Here is a 14,900-nt window from a genome sequence, read left to right on the forward strand (position 1 = left end):
CACTCTACTCAACAACGTACCTCGGTGACTGCTAATCACCACCCCCCCCCCCGACACTTATTATTATTTATTCAAGTGAGTTCCAGGGAAATAAACGTGAAAAACGTTGTCTCTTGTACTGAAATAAACAATTAAAATTGAAGACTGAAAATCAGAAAGAGAAAACTGCTAAGAAACCCCGTCTCCTGCTAAGACAAGTCTCATATTTTCAAGATGTAGCATCTCAGACGTGTGGAGGAGTCACTGTGGTGGATGTTTATGTTAACATGTATTTTGTGTGTCTAATTGCTTTTTATTGATACGACTGTACGGCAAATCAAATTCCTCGTGGGTTGCAAAACATACTTGGCTAATAAAGTATGATTATGTTTATGATTAGTATAATTATGACATTTAGAAGGATGAGAGGGAATCTTATAGAAACATATACGATTATTAAGGGTTTGGACACGCTAGAGGCAGGAAACATGTTCCTGATGTTGTGGGAGTCCAGAACCAGGGGTTTATGATAACAGAATATGGTGGACACAAAAAGCTGGAGTACATACCTCAGCGGGACAGGCGGCATCTCTGCAGTTGTACAGGGCCCTAGTGAGACCACACCTGGAGTATTGTGTGCAGTTTTGGTCTCCAAATTTGAGGAAGGACATTCTTGCTATTGATGGAGTGCAGCGTAGGTTCGCCAGGTTAATTCCCGGGATGGCGGGACTGTCATATGCTGAGAGAATGGAGCGGCTGGGCTTGTACACTCCAGAGTTTGGTAGGGTGAGAGTGGATCTCATTGAAACACATAAGATTATTAAGGGGTTGGACATGCTAGAGGCAGGAAACATGTTCCCAATGTTTGGGGGAGTCCAGAACCAGGGCCCACAGTTTAAGAATAAGGGATAAGCCATTTAGAACAGAGATGAGGAAACATTTCTTCACACAGAGAGTTGTGAGTCTGTGGAATTCTCTGCCTCAGGGGGCGGTGGAGGCCGGTTCTCTGGATACTTTCAAGAGAGAGCTAGATAGGGCTCTTAAAGATAGCGAAGCCAGGGGATATGGGCAGAAGGTAGGAACGGGGTACTGATTGGGGATGATCAGCCATGATCACATTGAATGGCGGTGCTGGCTGGAAGGGCCGAATGGCCTACTCCTGCACCTATTGTCTATTGTCTATTGAAATTGTTCTAATCAGGGATTGGGCTTGGACATGCCAATACTTTACTGAACTGTACGCAAAGAAAGAATGTCGTTGTGCATCTGTACATGTGCTAATTAAGAACCATTGACAATTGAAGTTGGGCCAAGAGGCAACTCACTTCAACATCAAAAGTTGCTGAGAATTTGTGCACATTATGTGGATTGTTGTGGTATTTCGCCTAAGTGTTGCAGATCCCATGCCACTATTTAAAAAGTACATGGAGTCTTTCCAATGCATAAACAAGAATCCTCTCTCGAACAATATCTCTATAAAAAAAAGAGTAATGAATTCCATGAATCCAGTGGTAACGAGGCTTGCTTTCGTCAGCCGGGGCATTGAGTCATGATGAAGTTTTATGGGAAGATAGATAGACCCAAGATGCCGGAGTAACTCATCGAGACAGGCAGCAACTCTGGAGAGAAGGAATGGGTGACGTTTCGGGTCGAGACCCTTCTTCAAACGAGAACCTTTTCTGTCTGAAGCATGAGCTATTCTCCATGTTCCTTCATCACGTCCCCCTTTTGATCTCCTGAAGTCTGGAGAAGTCCAAAACGTCACCCGTTCCTTCTCTCCAGCGATGCTGTCTGTCTCGCTGAGTTCCTCCAGCATTTTGGGTCTACCTGTTCTATCCATGTACCTGTCTAACTGTTTCTTAAAAGTTGGGATAGACCCTGCCTCAGCTACCTCCTATGGCAGCTTGTTCCATACACCCACCACCCTCTGTATGTAAAAAATGCCGCTCAGGTTCCTATTAAATCTTTCCCCCCTCACTGTAAACCTATGTCCTCTGGTCCTTGATTCCCCTACTCTGGGCAAAAGACTCTACCCAATCTATTCCTTTTGTACACCTCTATAAGATTACCCCTCATCCTCATGCGCTCCATGGAATAGAGACCCAGTCTATTCAACCTCTTCCTCTAACTCACACCCTCACTCCTTCGGCCCACCGAGTCCGCACCCACCAGTGATCCACGCACACTAAAGGCCCTGTCCCACTGTACGAGATAATCCAAGAGCTCTCCCGAGTTAAAAAAAAAATAATCAAACTCGTGGTAAGCACGTAGAATGTACGTAGCGGGTACGTCGGAGCTCGGGGACATCTCTTAGCGGCTCGTAATGCTAACGGCAGGTACATGGGAAACGTGCTAAGCTCGTGAAGACTCGTGAAGACTTTTCAACATGTTGAAAAATATCCACGAGTTCCCCGAGTACCGACGAGCGGCCATTACCGTAATTCTCCGAGTTCGAATCAGGGGAAACTCAGGAGAGCTCTAGAATTAGCTCTTACAGTGGGACAGCTCCTTAACACTATCCCACGCATACTAGGGACAATTTACAATTTTACCAAGCCAATTAACCTACAAACCTGCACGTCTTTGGATTACCCCTCAGGTTCCTATTAAATCTTTCCCCCCCTCACCTTAAACCTATGTCCTCTGGTTCCTGATTTCGCTTACTCTGGGCAAGAGGCATAGATAGGCTGCCCGATCTGCTGAGAGAATGGAGCATATGCTGAGAGAATGGAGCAACTGGGCTTGTACACTCTGGAGTTTAGAAGGATGAGAGGGTTATCTCATTGAAACATATAAGATTGTTAAGGGCTTGGACACACTAGAGGCAAGAAACATGTTCCCAATGTTGGGGGAGTCCAGAACCAGGGGTCCCACAGTTTCAGAATAAGGAGTAAGCCATTTAGAACGGAGACGAGGAAACACTTTTTCTCACAGAGAGTGGTGAGTGTGGAATTCTCTGCCTCAGAGGGCAGTGGAGGCAGGTTCTCCTGATGCTGTCAAGAGAGAGCCAGATAGGGCTCTTAAAAACAGCGGAGTCAGGGGATATCGCATGGGTTTCAGCAACTAAGTTACAGAGAAAGGTTGCACAAGTTAGGGCTTTATTCTTTGGAGCGCAGAAGGTTAAGGGGGGACTTGATAGAGGTCTTTAAAATGATGAGAGGGATAGACAGAGTTGACGTGGACAAGCTTTTCCCACTGAGAGTAGGGAAGATTCAAACAAGGGGACATGACTTGAGAATTAAAGGACAGAAGTTTAGGGGTAACATGAGGGGGAACTTCTTTACTCAGAGAGTGGTGGCTGTGTGGAATGAGCTTCCAGTGAAGGTGGTGGAGGCAGGTTCGTTTTTACCATTTAAAAGTAAATTAGATAGTTATATGGATGGGAAAGGTATGGAGGGTTATGGTCTGAGCGCAGGTATATGGGACTAGGGGAGAATACATGTTCGGCACGGAGTAGAAGGGTCGAGATGGCCTGTTTCCGTGCTGTAATTGTTATATGGTTATATGGTTATATGATATGGGGAGAAGGCAGGAACGGGGTACTGATTGGGGTTGATCAGCCATGATCACATTGAATGGCTTGAAGGGCCAAATGGCCTGCTCCTGCGTCTATTGTCTATTGTCTATTGCCTATTGTCTATTGATCTATTCCTCTGATGTGCTGCAAAGGGGGACTCGGGGTGACGGGATGTTGAGGCTTGGGCAACAGGTACATCTGGAGAGCAGTTGGACTGACTGCAATGTCAAGCATGCTCAGCCACAACGCACCCTTTGTCAATTTGGCTCTGGCCACTGACACGCATCAGTTAACTTGTGAAAAGAAAATGGCACATGCTTGGTCCAAGAATCCATCCTTGGCAGATACGCCGGATCAGCGTTGCAGAGTTTACATTCCAACCAGGGCCAAGCCATGGCGAGCGGGAGAGGCGGTGTGAGAAAGAAAGGCTGCACATTGACCGCGGGGGGGAGGGGGAGGTCAGCCATTCAATGGCCCAGTGTTGAGCTGGGATTGACGGGCGGTTAAAGCTGAAGTCATCCAACTGCCCCGATGTGGTCGAGAGAGCGGGGAAGGGAAATATGCGCCGTTTACCCTTGGCTCGGCGGCCCAACCTCCCCATCCGACGTTGACCTGCTTTTCGGAAGGAGGTGAGGAGGAATTTCTCCGGTCCAATCTGTGGAATTCCTTGCCGCAGAAGGCAGCGGAGGCCAAGTCAGTGGATGTTTTCAAGGCAGAGACAGATAGATTCTTGGTCAATGCGGGTGTCAGGGGTTACGGGGAGAAGGCAGGAGAATGGGAAGGGGAGAGATAGATCAGCCTAATTCTGATCCTATCCCTTATGACCTATGACCTCACGATGGAAATATCCAATAACCGATTTAGGGCGAACTTTAAAGGAGATGTGCCGGACACATTGTCACTCGATGGAAAGAACGAGATGAGGGCGTGGCCAGTGGGTGTGGGTCTGATGATGCCGGCTGCCATATTGATCTCCCGGTGGCTCAGCATTTCAACTCCCCCTCCCATTCCGTATCCGACCTTTCTGTCCCGGGCCTCCCCCATGGCCAGAGTGAGTCCCACTGCAAATTGGAGGAGCAGCGCCTCATATTTCGCTTGGGCAGTTTACACCCCAGCGGTATGAACATTGACTTCTCCAATTTCAGGTAGTCCCTGCTTTCTCCCTCTTTCCCCTCCCCTTCCCAGCTCTCCCACAGCCCAGTCTCCGCCTCTTCCTTTCTTCTTCTTGCTCCACTCCCCCCCCCCACATCAGTCTGAAGAAGGGTCTCGACCCGAAACGTCACCTATTCCTTCGCTCCACAGATGCTGCCTCACCCGCTGAGTTTCTCCAGCATTTTTGTCTACCCTCGATTTTTCAAGCATCTGCAGTTCTTTCTTAAACCTTGTGACTTCCAAGCCCCACCGTCGGCTTGACCTCTGACCTTTCAGTTTGTTTGCTCGTGTGTCAGATGCCGCGTAGCTCGCTGTTGGCTTCCGTCCTCGTCCAACATGTTGTCAGAATGCGTCACTGAGGTCATGATCCCCGACCTTTCAGTGTCCCGCAGCTGACTCTCAATCGAGATATCAAACCGGGATTTTACTGATAGGAAGGAACAGCAGATGCTGGTTCACACCGAAGGTAGACACAAGATGCTGGGGTAACTCAGCGGGACGCGCGGCATCTCTGGAGAGTGGGAATGGGTGACGTTGCGGTTATTTGCTTCCTCAAGCAGCCACGGTCTCCGTGTGTCATGGGTGTCACGCACACACTTGGGTCGAGTCAACTCAGTAACTGATGAACACGCAACATGCTGGGATCCTGCCATCCGGGAAGAACAGAATTCATAGCAAAAGGATTTGAGTATAGGAAGGAGCAGGGAGGTTCTACTGCAGTTGTACAGGGTCTTGGTGAGACCACACCTGGAGTATTGCATACAGTTTTGGTCTCCAAATCTGAGGAAGGACATTATTGCCATAGAGGGAGTGCAGAGAAGGTTCACCAGACTGATTCCTGGGATGTCAGGACTGTCTTATGAAGAAAGACTGGATAGACTTGGTTTATACTCTCTAGAATTTAGGAGATTGAGAGGGGATCTTATAGATGTGGCCCTTGTGGCTAAAGGGATCAGGGGGTATGGAGAGAAGGCAGGTACAGGATACCGAGTTGGATGATCAGCCATGATCATATTGAATGGCGGTGCAGGCTCGAAGGGCCGAATGGCCTACTCCTGCACCTAATTTCTATGTTTCTATGTTTCTATGTACAGGAGCCTGAAAACTGTAACGTCCTGGTTCAGGAACAGCTTCTTCTCCAAAAACCATCATGCTATTACGCAAATATGTTGAAAAATTAGCGGCGGCCAGAAATCTGACACCATGTATAGCAGCGAGAATTCTCGTGACATAGGTGCAGTGGTAGTGGGTCACCAGGAGGTCGTAGGTTCTCATAGGTTGTCACCGGTGTTGACCGGTGAATTTTATTGGCTCATTGGGAAAATAACCCATAAACAGTAGTTTTCAGAACCAAGGATAACCAACCGGTAATATTCATGTTTGCCGAGCTTCACAGCCGTGTATCTGTTGTCTCCGCTCCTTCTCCACATCCTGTCTCCCCCTTGTCCCCCCACCTCTCCCCCCCTCTTTTAAAGGACTTACGTGACTCTTCCCGTACACTGTGCTTTCACCGTTTTAATTACAGCGCCAACCATCCTGTTCATCGCGGTGTGCGTCTGTATCACATTGGCTTTGCACCGTGTGAATTTAGGCGGTTCCCCCGCTTGCCCTGTCCCCCGCCTGCATAACGGGCTGGTGAAGGAAGCAGTGTGTGTGTGTGTGTGTGTGCGTGTGCGTGTGTGTGTGCGTGTGTGTGTGTGTGTGTGTGTGTGTGTGTGCGTGCGTATCTGTGTGCTTGTGTGTGTGTGTGTGCTGTGTGTGTGTGTGTGTGTGTGTGTGTGTGTGTGTGTGTGTGTGTGTGTGTGTGTGTGTGTGTGTGTGTGTGTGTGTGTGTGTGTGTGTGTGTGTGTGTGTGTGTGTGTGTGTGTGTGTGTGTGTGTTGTGTGTGTGTGTGTGTGTGTGTGTGTGTGTGTGTGTGTGTGTCTGGGTGTGTGTGTGTGTGTGTGTGTGTGTGTGTGTGCGCGTGTATCTGGGGTGTGTGTGTGTGTGTGTGCTGTGTGGTGTGTGTGTGTGTGCTTGTGCGTGTGTGTGTGTGTGTGTGTGTGTGTGTGTGTGTGTGTGTGTGTGTGTGTGTGTGTGTGTGTGTGTGTGTGTGTGTGTGTGTGTGTGTGTGTGTGTGTGTGTGTGTGTGTGTGTGTGTGTGTGTGTGTGTGTGTTCCACTCTGACAGTCACCGTTGTGCTGAAGCAAAGCAAGAATTTAATTGTCCTATCAGGGACACAGTGGGCCTGATCTCAGACAACGATGAGAAGGCCTACCGAGAGGAGGTGGCTGATCTAGCACTCTGGTGCCAGGATACAGCCTCCTCTTGAACATCAAAAAAACTAAGGAGCTGATCGTGGACTTTAGGAGGGCACATCATCCGAGGACGTACACTCCATTTTTTTGATGTTCAAGAGGAGGCTGTTATCCTGGCACCAGGAGTGCAGCCTCCTCTTGAACATCAAAAAAAACAAAGGAGCTGATCATGGACTTTAGGAGGGCACATCATCCGAGGACGTACACTTCATTGAGGATAAATGGGGATACTGTGGATAGGGTGAACTGTTTCAAATCAATCTGGGGGTCCATATCTTCGAGGATATGACATGGTCATCACACGCCTCAGCACTGGTGAGTAAGGCAAGGCAGCGCCTTTACCACCTCAGGCAATTGAGGAAATTCAGAGTGTCTCCGAGGATCCTCTAGTGCTTCTACGCAGCGGCGGTGGAAAGCATCTTGTCCGGGAACATTACCACCTGGTTTGGGAATTGCTCTGCCAAGGACAAGGAGGCTCTGCAGAGAGTAGTGCATTCGGCCGAACGCACTATGGGAACTTCACTCGCCCCCCTGCAGGAACTATACATCAGGAGGTGCAACTCCAGAGCCAACAATATCATGGGAGACCCCTTCCACCCCTGCAACGGACTGTTCTAGCTGCTACGGTCAGGCAAACGCCTCCGTTGCCATGCGGTGAGAACGGAGAGGTTGAGAAGGAGTTTCTTCCCAGAGGCCATTCAGACTGTAAACGCCTATCTCACCAGGGACTAACTCTACTGAACGTTTTTCCTTCTATTATGTATTATGTAAAGGTATATGTGTGTTATGATTGTGTTTATAATTTGTTTGGTTGTTTTGTTTGTCTTTTTGCACAAAAGTCCGCGAGCATTGCCACTTTCATTTCACTGCACATCTCGTATGTGCATGTGACAAATAAACTTGACTTGACTTGACTTGAGTTGACTTGACTTGACACATGACAGTAAACTCTCTTGAACTTGAACTTGAACCAGTCGCTGGTTTTTCAGCAACCTGCTACGACTTGACAGTCGCCGGCAGTCGTCTGAAAAATCGCCAACGTGGGACAGGCCCATAAGGCAGCAACTCTACCACTGTGCCACCATGACCGCTCTTTGTGTCTACCTTTGACTTAAACCAGCATCGGCACTTCTTTCCTTCACATGCTATTAAGCACTGCCACCTCCAAATAGGCCTCGAAGTGGATAAACTTGGGGGCATTGGCTTTGTGTTTGCATTATTATTGTTTTTCGCTTACTTTAGTTTCAGTCCAGTTTATTTTATTGTCACGTGTACCGAGGTACAGTGAAAAGCTTCTGTTGCGCGCTAACCAGTCAGCGGAAAGACAATACATGGTTATAATCGAGCCATTCACAGTGTAAAGATGCATGATAAAGGGAATACCGTGAATAGAGCAAGATAAAGTCAGTAAAGTCCGATCAAAGATAGTTCGTGGATCTCCAATGAGAACTGTCTGAAGAAGGGTTTCGGCCTGAAACGTTGCCTATTTCCTTTGCTCCATAGATGCTGCCCTACCCGCTGAGTTTCCCCAGCAATTTTGTCTACCTCCAATGAGATATAGTAGCTCTGGACTGCTCTCTAGTTGTGGTAGGATGGTTCAGTGTGTCGGATACTGTTAATGTACGATCGCTAGTCGATTAGTGCAAGGGAAAGTCCAGTAAAGTCCAATTAAAGATAGCCCAAGGGCCCCCAAGGGTAATCCAGAACCTGATAGTTTAATAGCCTGATAATAGCCGGGAAGAAACTGTCCCTGAATCTGGAGGTGTGAGTTTTCACACTTCAGTACCAATGAGTCCTTCCCTGTTCCAATAACTAAAGGGGCTGCTCCTATGCCTTCTGGCTGCACTTCTCACCCACCATCCCCATCTTCGGACACCCTGTGCGTAGGGGTGAGGGTAGGGATTGAAGATGTCCTGGTTGGGTTGCTCCTGGGCCTGGCCAAGCTGGCCATCCGCCAGTCACAGTGCCAGGCGGTGGAGAGCTCTACCCGAGCCGGCTGCCTGCCCCCTTTTCCGGGGTCACCTCCACGCCCGGGTAGTGTTAGAGACGGGACTGCGCGCTGTCCACGGGCGCTGTGTGGGATTTCCGGGACCGCTGGGGGTGAAATGTATCCTTGACAAGTATTGTAACATAGTGGTTTAATGCTCAGTATATTTGATATTTAAGAACATTTGTTTTACTTTGTATTATGCTGGTGGGTTTGTCGATATTGTTTCGCATTGTACATATTATTTTTGAAATAATTCATTAAATTTAATTTTGGTTAAAAAAAATGATTCACCCTGTTAATTCCCTGCATGATAAGATACGATGTGATGCCTCTCTCTGAAGCAGATCATCATTTGCTTTCAACCAGTGATGTTTTAACTGATGTAAGAACATTAATAAAACATTAGTTTAGTTTAGTTCTCATTTTGTTTCGTCTTCCAGCGTTGGAAACAGGCCCTTCGGCCCACCTGATCCGTGCCGGCCATCAATCCCTGTTACACTGGGGGCCATTTACAATTTTCACCAAGCCAATCGACCTACAAACCTGCACGTCTTTGGAGTGTGGGGGGAAACCGGAGCACCCGGGGAAAACCCACGCAGGTCACGGAGAGAACGTGCAAACTCCACACAGGCAGCACCGGTAGTCAAGATCGAACCGGGATCTCTGGCGCTGTGAGGCAGCAACTCTACCGCTGCACGCCCTTTTATTTTTGGTTGAAACTACTTCTTTTAGAATCTAGGACAATAGACAATAGGTGCAGGAGTAGGCCATTCGGCCCTTCGAGCCAGCACCGCCAATTCAATGTGATCACGGCTGATCATCCAGAATCAGTTCCCCGTTCCTGCCTTCTCCCCATATCCACTGACTCCGTTATCTTTCAGAGGACTTCTTTGCTCCTAAACTCAAATCATCTTGCAATGAAGGCCAACATGCCATTCGCTTTCTTCACTGCCTGCTGTACCTGCATGCTTACTTTCATTGACTGATGGACAAGGACCCCTAGATCCCGTTGTACTTCCCCCTTTCCCAACCTGACAGGGCGCACTAGTCCTTGTGGAAACGTTAGCGGAGCCACCATCTGATTGCATTTTAATGGTAGTGAGCTCCTGGCCTTCCAATCCTTCAGTGAGATATAACAGAAACTATGGAAACCTCTGTGGAAAATAAATATGTCAATTCCCTTATATTCCGTTTATAAAAGGGCTCTTTTTAATGTTGCGCTCTGTTGGACTAAGATTTGGATTCCAGCTCTGTTTTACGTCCACTATATACGTCAATCGTAAAGGTTACGCTGCCAATCTATCAGCCAGACCTATTCCTGTAGGATCTGGGAACTCACTGGCTGTAACAAGTCTTGGAAGTGGTGACTCTTCTTCAGTTGGAGCTGGTTGCCGGACTCCAGCTGCTTCCAATCTGCACTCGTTGGTCGTAACCTTGCGCTGGCTTCTGCCCCCAAGCCTCACGGGTTGGCGTAAATGGGAAGTAGCCGCGGGAGATGTCGGACACACGAGGGGATGAGGGCCAGTTGGTGGGTGAACCGGGTCGATGTCTCCAGCTGCAGTCTTCAAGGTCGGCTGCAGGGGGAGCCATAGATGACAGGGCTCTTAAAGATGGCGTAGTCATGGGATATGGAGAGAAGGCAGGCATGGAGTACTGATTGGGGATGATCATCCATGATCACATCGAATGGCGGTGCTGGCTCGATGGGCCGAATGGCCTACTCCTGCACCTATTGTCTATTGTCTATTGGGACACAAAGATGGCCGGGCGAGGAGAGGAGGGGAGGGGAGAGTGGACATCGGTTGGCGGGAACTACTCAGCTACATCGAGCGCGCGGGCTGACTGGGCTTTGGACTTAGAAACATAGAAACATAGACAATAGGTGCAGGAGTAGGCCATTCGGCCCTTCGAGCCAGCACCGCCAATTCAATGTGATCACGGCTGATCATTCAGAATCAGTACCCCGTTCCTGCCTTCTCCCCATATCCCTTGATTCCGTTAGCCCTAAGAGCTAAATCTAACTCTCTCTTGAAAACATCCAGTGAATCGGCCTCCACTGCCTTCTGTGGCAGAGAATTCCACAGATTCACAACTCTCTGGGTGAAAAGGTTTTTCCTCACCTCAGTCCCAAATGGCCGACCCCTTGTTCTTAAACTGTGGCCCCTGGTTCTGGAAATTTGAATAATGGCGAGAGAAAATGTCGGGGCCCGCGCGTGTAATATAGACTTTCCCTCTGCAGTTGTACAAGTGATAACCAAAGCTCTGTTGAAGCATTGAATCGGGTTCCGAGGTTCCATTAACAGGGGCGGGCGCCAACGTGCGTTTACATGGCCCCACCAAGACCACTTCATGAGCCGCGACGCTTACAGAAAGACCCTCTCCTCAGTCGCCGACTGGGCAAATGGAAAAGTAACGAGTAGCCGAATGTGATAATTTAGTTAGATCAGAGACACAGCGTGGAAACGGGCCCTTCGGACAACCGAGTCCGCTCCAACCAGCGATCCCCGCACATTAACACTATCCAACACGCGGTAGGCATAATTTTCCAATCAATAGGCAATAGGTGCAGGAGTAGGCCATTTGGCCCTTCGAGCCAACACCGCCATTCAATGTGAACATGGCTGGCCATGCCAATCACACCAAGCCAATTAACCTACAAACATGTGCGTCTTTGGAGTGTGGGAGGAAAGCGAAGATCTCGGAGAAAACCCACGCAGGTCACGGGGAGATTGTACGGCCCCTGTACAGATAGCAGTTGTAGTCGGGATCAAATCCGGGTCTCTGGCACTGTAAGCCAATAGCTCTACCGCTGCACCACTGTGCTGCCTAGTAGAGTGTTGCTATACGCAAGCAAACCTCCCCGATTAGCAATTGTACAGAAATAGTCCAGTGATCCCACATGCAGGAGGCGCCATGTGCTGGCACCATTTCCACAGTCAAGTCCGCGCTGTAGTTGTTATGAGCGGTGCCCGGTCCAGTCGAGCCTCAGGCGGCTCCAGGGCCTCCGGCCGTCACCCTTTAAGCCAGTAGCTCTAATGCCACGCCATCGTGCCGCTAATGGATGACGGGGTCGAAGTTCCCTGCACGCACACGGGGAATCAACCCAGGCTCTCTGGAAACTGAAATGAAGAACCAAAAAGAATTACGTCTTTCACTCAAGGGCGGGCACGGTGGCACAGCAGTAGAGTTGCTGCCTCACAGCGCCCGGGTTCGACCGTGACCACGGGTGCTGCCTGTACGGAGTTTGCACGTTCTCCCCCGTGACCAGCGTGGGTTTTCACCGGGGGCTCCGGTTTCCTCCCACACTCCAAAGACACACAGGTTTGTCGGTTAATTGGCTTCAGTGTAAAAGTAAAATTGTCCGCAGTGCGTGTAGAATAGTGTTAATGTGCGGGGATCGCTGGTCGGCGCGGACCTGGTGGGCCGAAGGACCTGTTCCCGCACTGTATCTCGCGACTAAACTAAACTAAAGTTACAGAGATGAAGTCTATAGCTGCTGCCAATGGTGACCTTCTGGGACATCTTCACCTCATCAGCAGCGAAGCTGGGAAGTATTTAATTGGATCACATCCAATGAAGAAGTATTTGCAATCAAACATATCTGGAGTGGATCAGCTCTCTATTTTCATTTAGGTAATTGCTTTTCCTTCTGACCTTAAATCTTCCCTCCTTCTTTCTCTGGAGATGATTTCACTCACGGAGACTTGAGTATAGATGTTGTGAGGACCTGCTGCAGTTGGATAGGACATTGGTGAGGACGCATTTAAAGCATTGTGTTCAGTTTTGGGCACCATGTTACCGGGAAGATGGTGTCGTTCGAAAGGGTGCAGCAGAGAAGATTTACGGGAATGTTGCCAGGGCCTGAGGCTCTGAGCTACAGGGAGAGGTTGAACAGGCTGGGTCTCTATTCCTTGGAGCGCAGGAGGATGAGGGGTGATCTTATAGAAGTGTACAAAATCATGAGGGGACTAGATCGGGTAGACGCACAGAGTCTCTTGCCCAGAGTAGGGGAATCGCGGAGCAGAGGACGCAGGTTTGAGGTGAGGGGGGGAAAGATTTAATAGGAGCCTGAGGGGTAACTTTTTCACACAAAGGGTGGTGGGTGTATGGAACGAGGTAGTTGAGGCTGGGATTATCGCAACGTTTAAGAAACAGTTAGACAGGTACATGGATAGGACAGGTTAAGTGGGATATGGGCCAAATGCAGGCTGGTGGGGCTAGTGTAGCTGGGATATGTTGGCCAGTGTGGGCACATTGGGCCGAAGGGCCTGTTTCCATGCTGTCAGGCTCTATGGCTCTATACCTCTCCATGGTGTGCTGCAGTCTGGTTCTTCAAGTCATTGCCAAGACCAGGGGGTCTCAACAATCTTTGTTGGCGTTGGGTGTGATCCCGCTGAGTCTGGCCCAGATCTCGGCTGGAATCTGCACTCACTTGCCTTTTCTTCAGAGTCAACCGATAATAATCTAGATCGACTCCGTTTCATGTTATTTCTTTCCTTGCCCAACGAACCTGAGATCAAGTGTAAGTCCCTGCTGCCAAATGAGTTGAGATGACGTTGCTCAGCAGAGGTGTGGATGTCACCCTGCATTACTTCTCCGCTGTATGGCATTGCTTGCTTAGGTTAGTTTAGTTTAGTTTAGTTTAGAGATACACCATAGAAACAGGCCCTTCAGCCCATCGAGTCCGCGCCGACCGCCGATTACCTGCTAACACTGTTAACCCTGGCTAAATTGGACCAGTCAGGACTTCAAAATGGGAGTAAGTGTCAGGGCTTGCTGGGAGATTTGGTCAAATTGGGAGAGCTGGGACAGGCTCCGAGAGGTGCCAGAAAGTCTGTAGCTTAGATACAATTTGCAGGCAAAGAATAGGAAATCTTGCAAGCCTTGTCAATTTGGTGCAAAATGCATGGAAATGGATTGGGTGGCTGCAAACCAGACATACACTTTGTAAATAGCTTGTAAATAATGTTGCAGAATCTGACAGCTGAATGTTTATTGGATGGGGTGTTAAGCCTTGTCTGAGAGTTCTGTTAATCAGGGTAAATGTTTCCAAGTTGCCTTCATCTCGAAGCCCATTGTGAATATAATGTGCTGAACTGTTGTATCATTGGGTTAGGGAGATGTCTGTTATGTATGGGGTTAATCAATATTTGTAAGTGGGTGATTATGAGACAACCCCCGTGTGGTTTGGCCCTCAGGTTCGCGGGGCATATAAAAGGCCGTGATCACGAGCAAAAATCCTACAGCGAGCAAGATAGTCCACTCGATGAAAAAGACGTAGTACGGTCACGGGCAGATTCATGGGTAATTTAAGGCCCAATTTCCGTAACCGGCTTCCGTCTCCACACCAAAGATCCCGTAACGGAGCAAAGATACTTGTGCGGAGACGGAAGCCGGTTACGGAAACATCCTCGTAAAAATAAAAGTTATTAGGGGAAAATCTTCTCCTCATTTTCAGAATTTTAATTTATTAACACAAACTGTTCCCCCGCAACGTTGATTACACTGCGAGTCGGGTTGGGTCGGGTCGGGTCGGGTTACTAAAATGGATGAAAAAAAGGCCCATGTTCCGTTCTGTTGCGTACTACACATCAGCCCATTGCATTTAGCAGGAGTGCTCTGTATAAGGATCTTTGATCACGAGGCTCAGGGTCGATCTAGAGGAACGCTCGAGACTGCATACCCTTCTGGAGTGTGTCTGTCTGCGCGAGGCCTAGAGGGCTCGAACAGATAGACACCAGGATCGATCCCGAGGTGGGGAAAGGGATCTGTGACGCGCTTTTGGTTAGATAAAGTTTAATTGATTCAAGTGCTTTTGCTGAGACTAGACTGGGGGGAAGTTTAGATACAAGCAATTATCAACACCAGTTCTATGTATATGGAATGAGCTGCCAGAAGAGGTAGTTGAGGCAGGAACATGGATAGGACAGGTTTGGAGGGATATGAGCCAAAAGCAGGCAGGTGG

The 14,900-nt window shown here is 48.8% G+C and overlaps 1 protein-coding gene across 1 annotated transcript in view; it reads right to left on the reverse strand.

Moving 5' to 3' along the window:
- Positions 1–552: 552 nt before the first annotated feature.
- LOC129715045 (RNA-binding protein 43-like) overlaps positions 553–14,900 on the reverse strand; it is a 260,957-nt gene continuing 246,609 nt past the window's right edge. Inside the window, exon 5 of the transcript XR_008726437.1 lies at positions 553–1,144. The gene's annotated coding sequence lies outside the window, so the exon portion shown is untranslated. The remainder of the gene's footprint in view (positions 1,145–14,900) is intronic.

The sequence above is a fragment of the Leucoraja erinacea genome, chromosome 49 (assembly GCF_028641065.1).
Source record: "Leucoraja erinacea ecotype New England chromosome 49, Leri_hhj_1, whole genome shotgun sequence".
NCBI classification, from domain to species: domain Eukaryota; kingdom Metazoa; phylum Chordata; class Chondrichthyes; order Rajiformes; family Rajidae; genus Leucoraja; species Leucoraja erinaceus.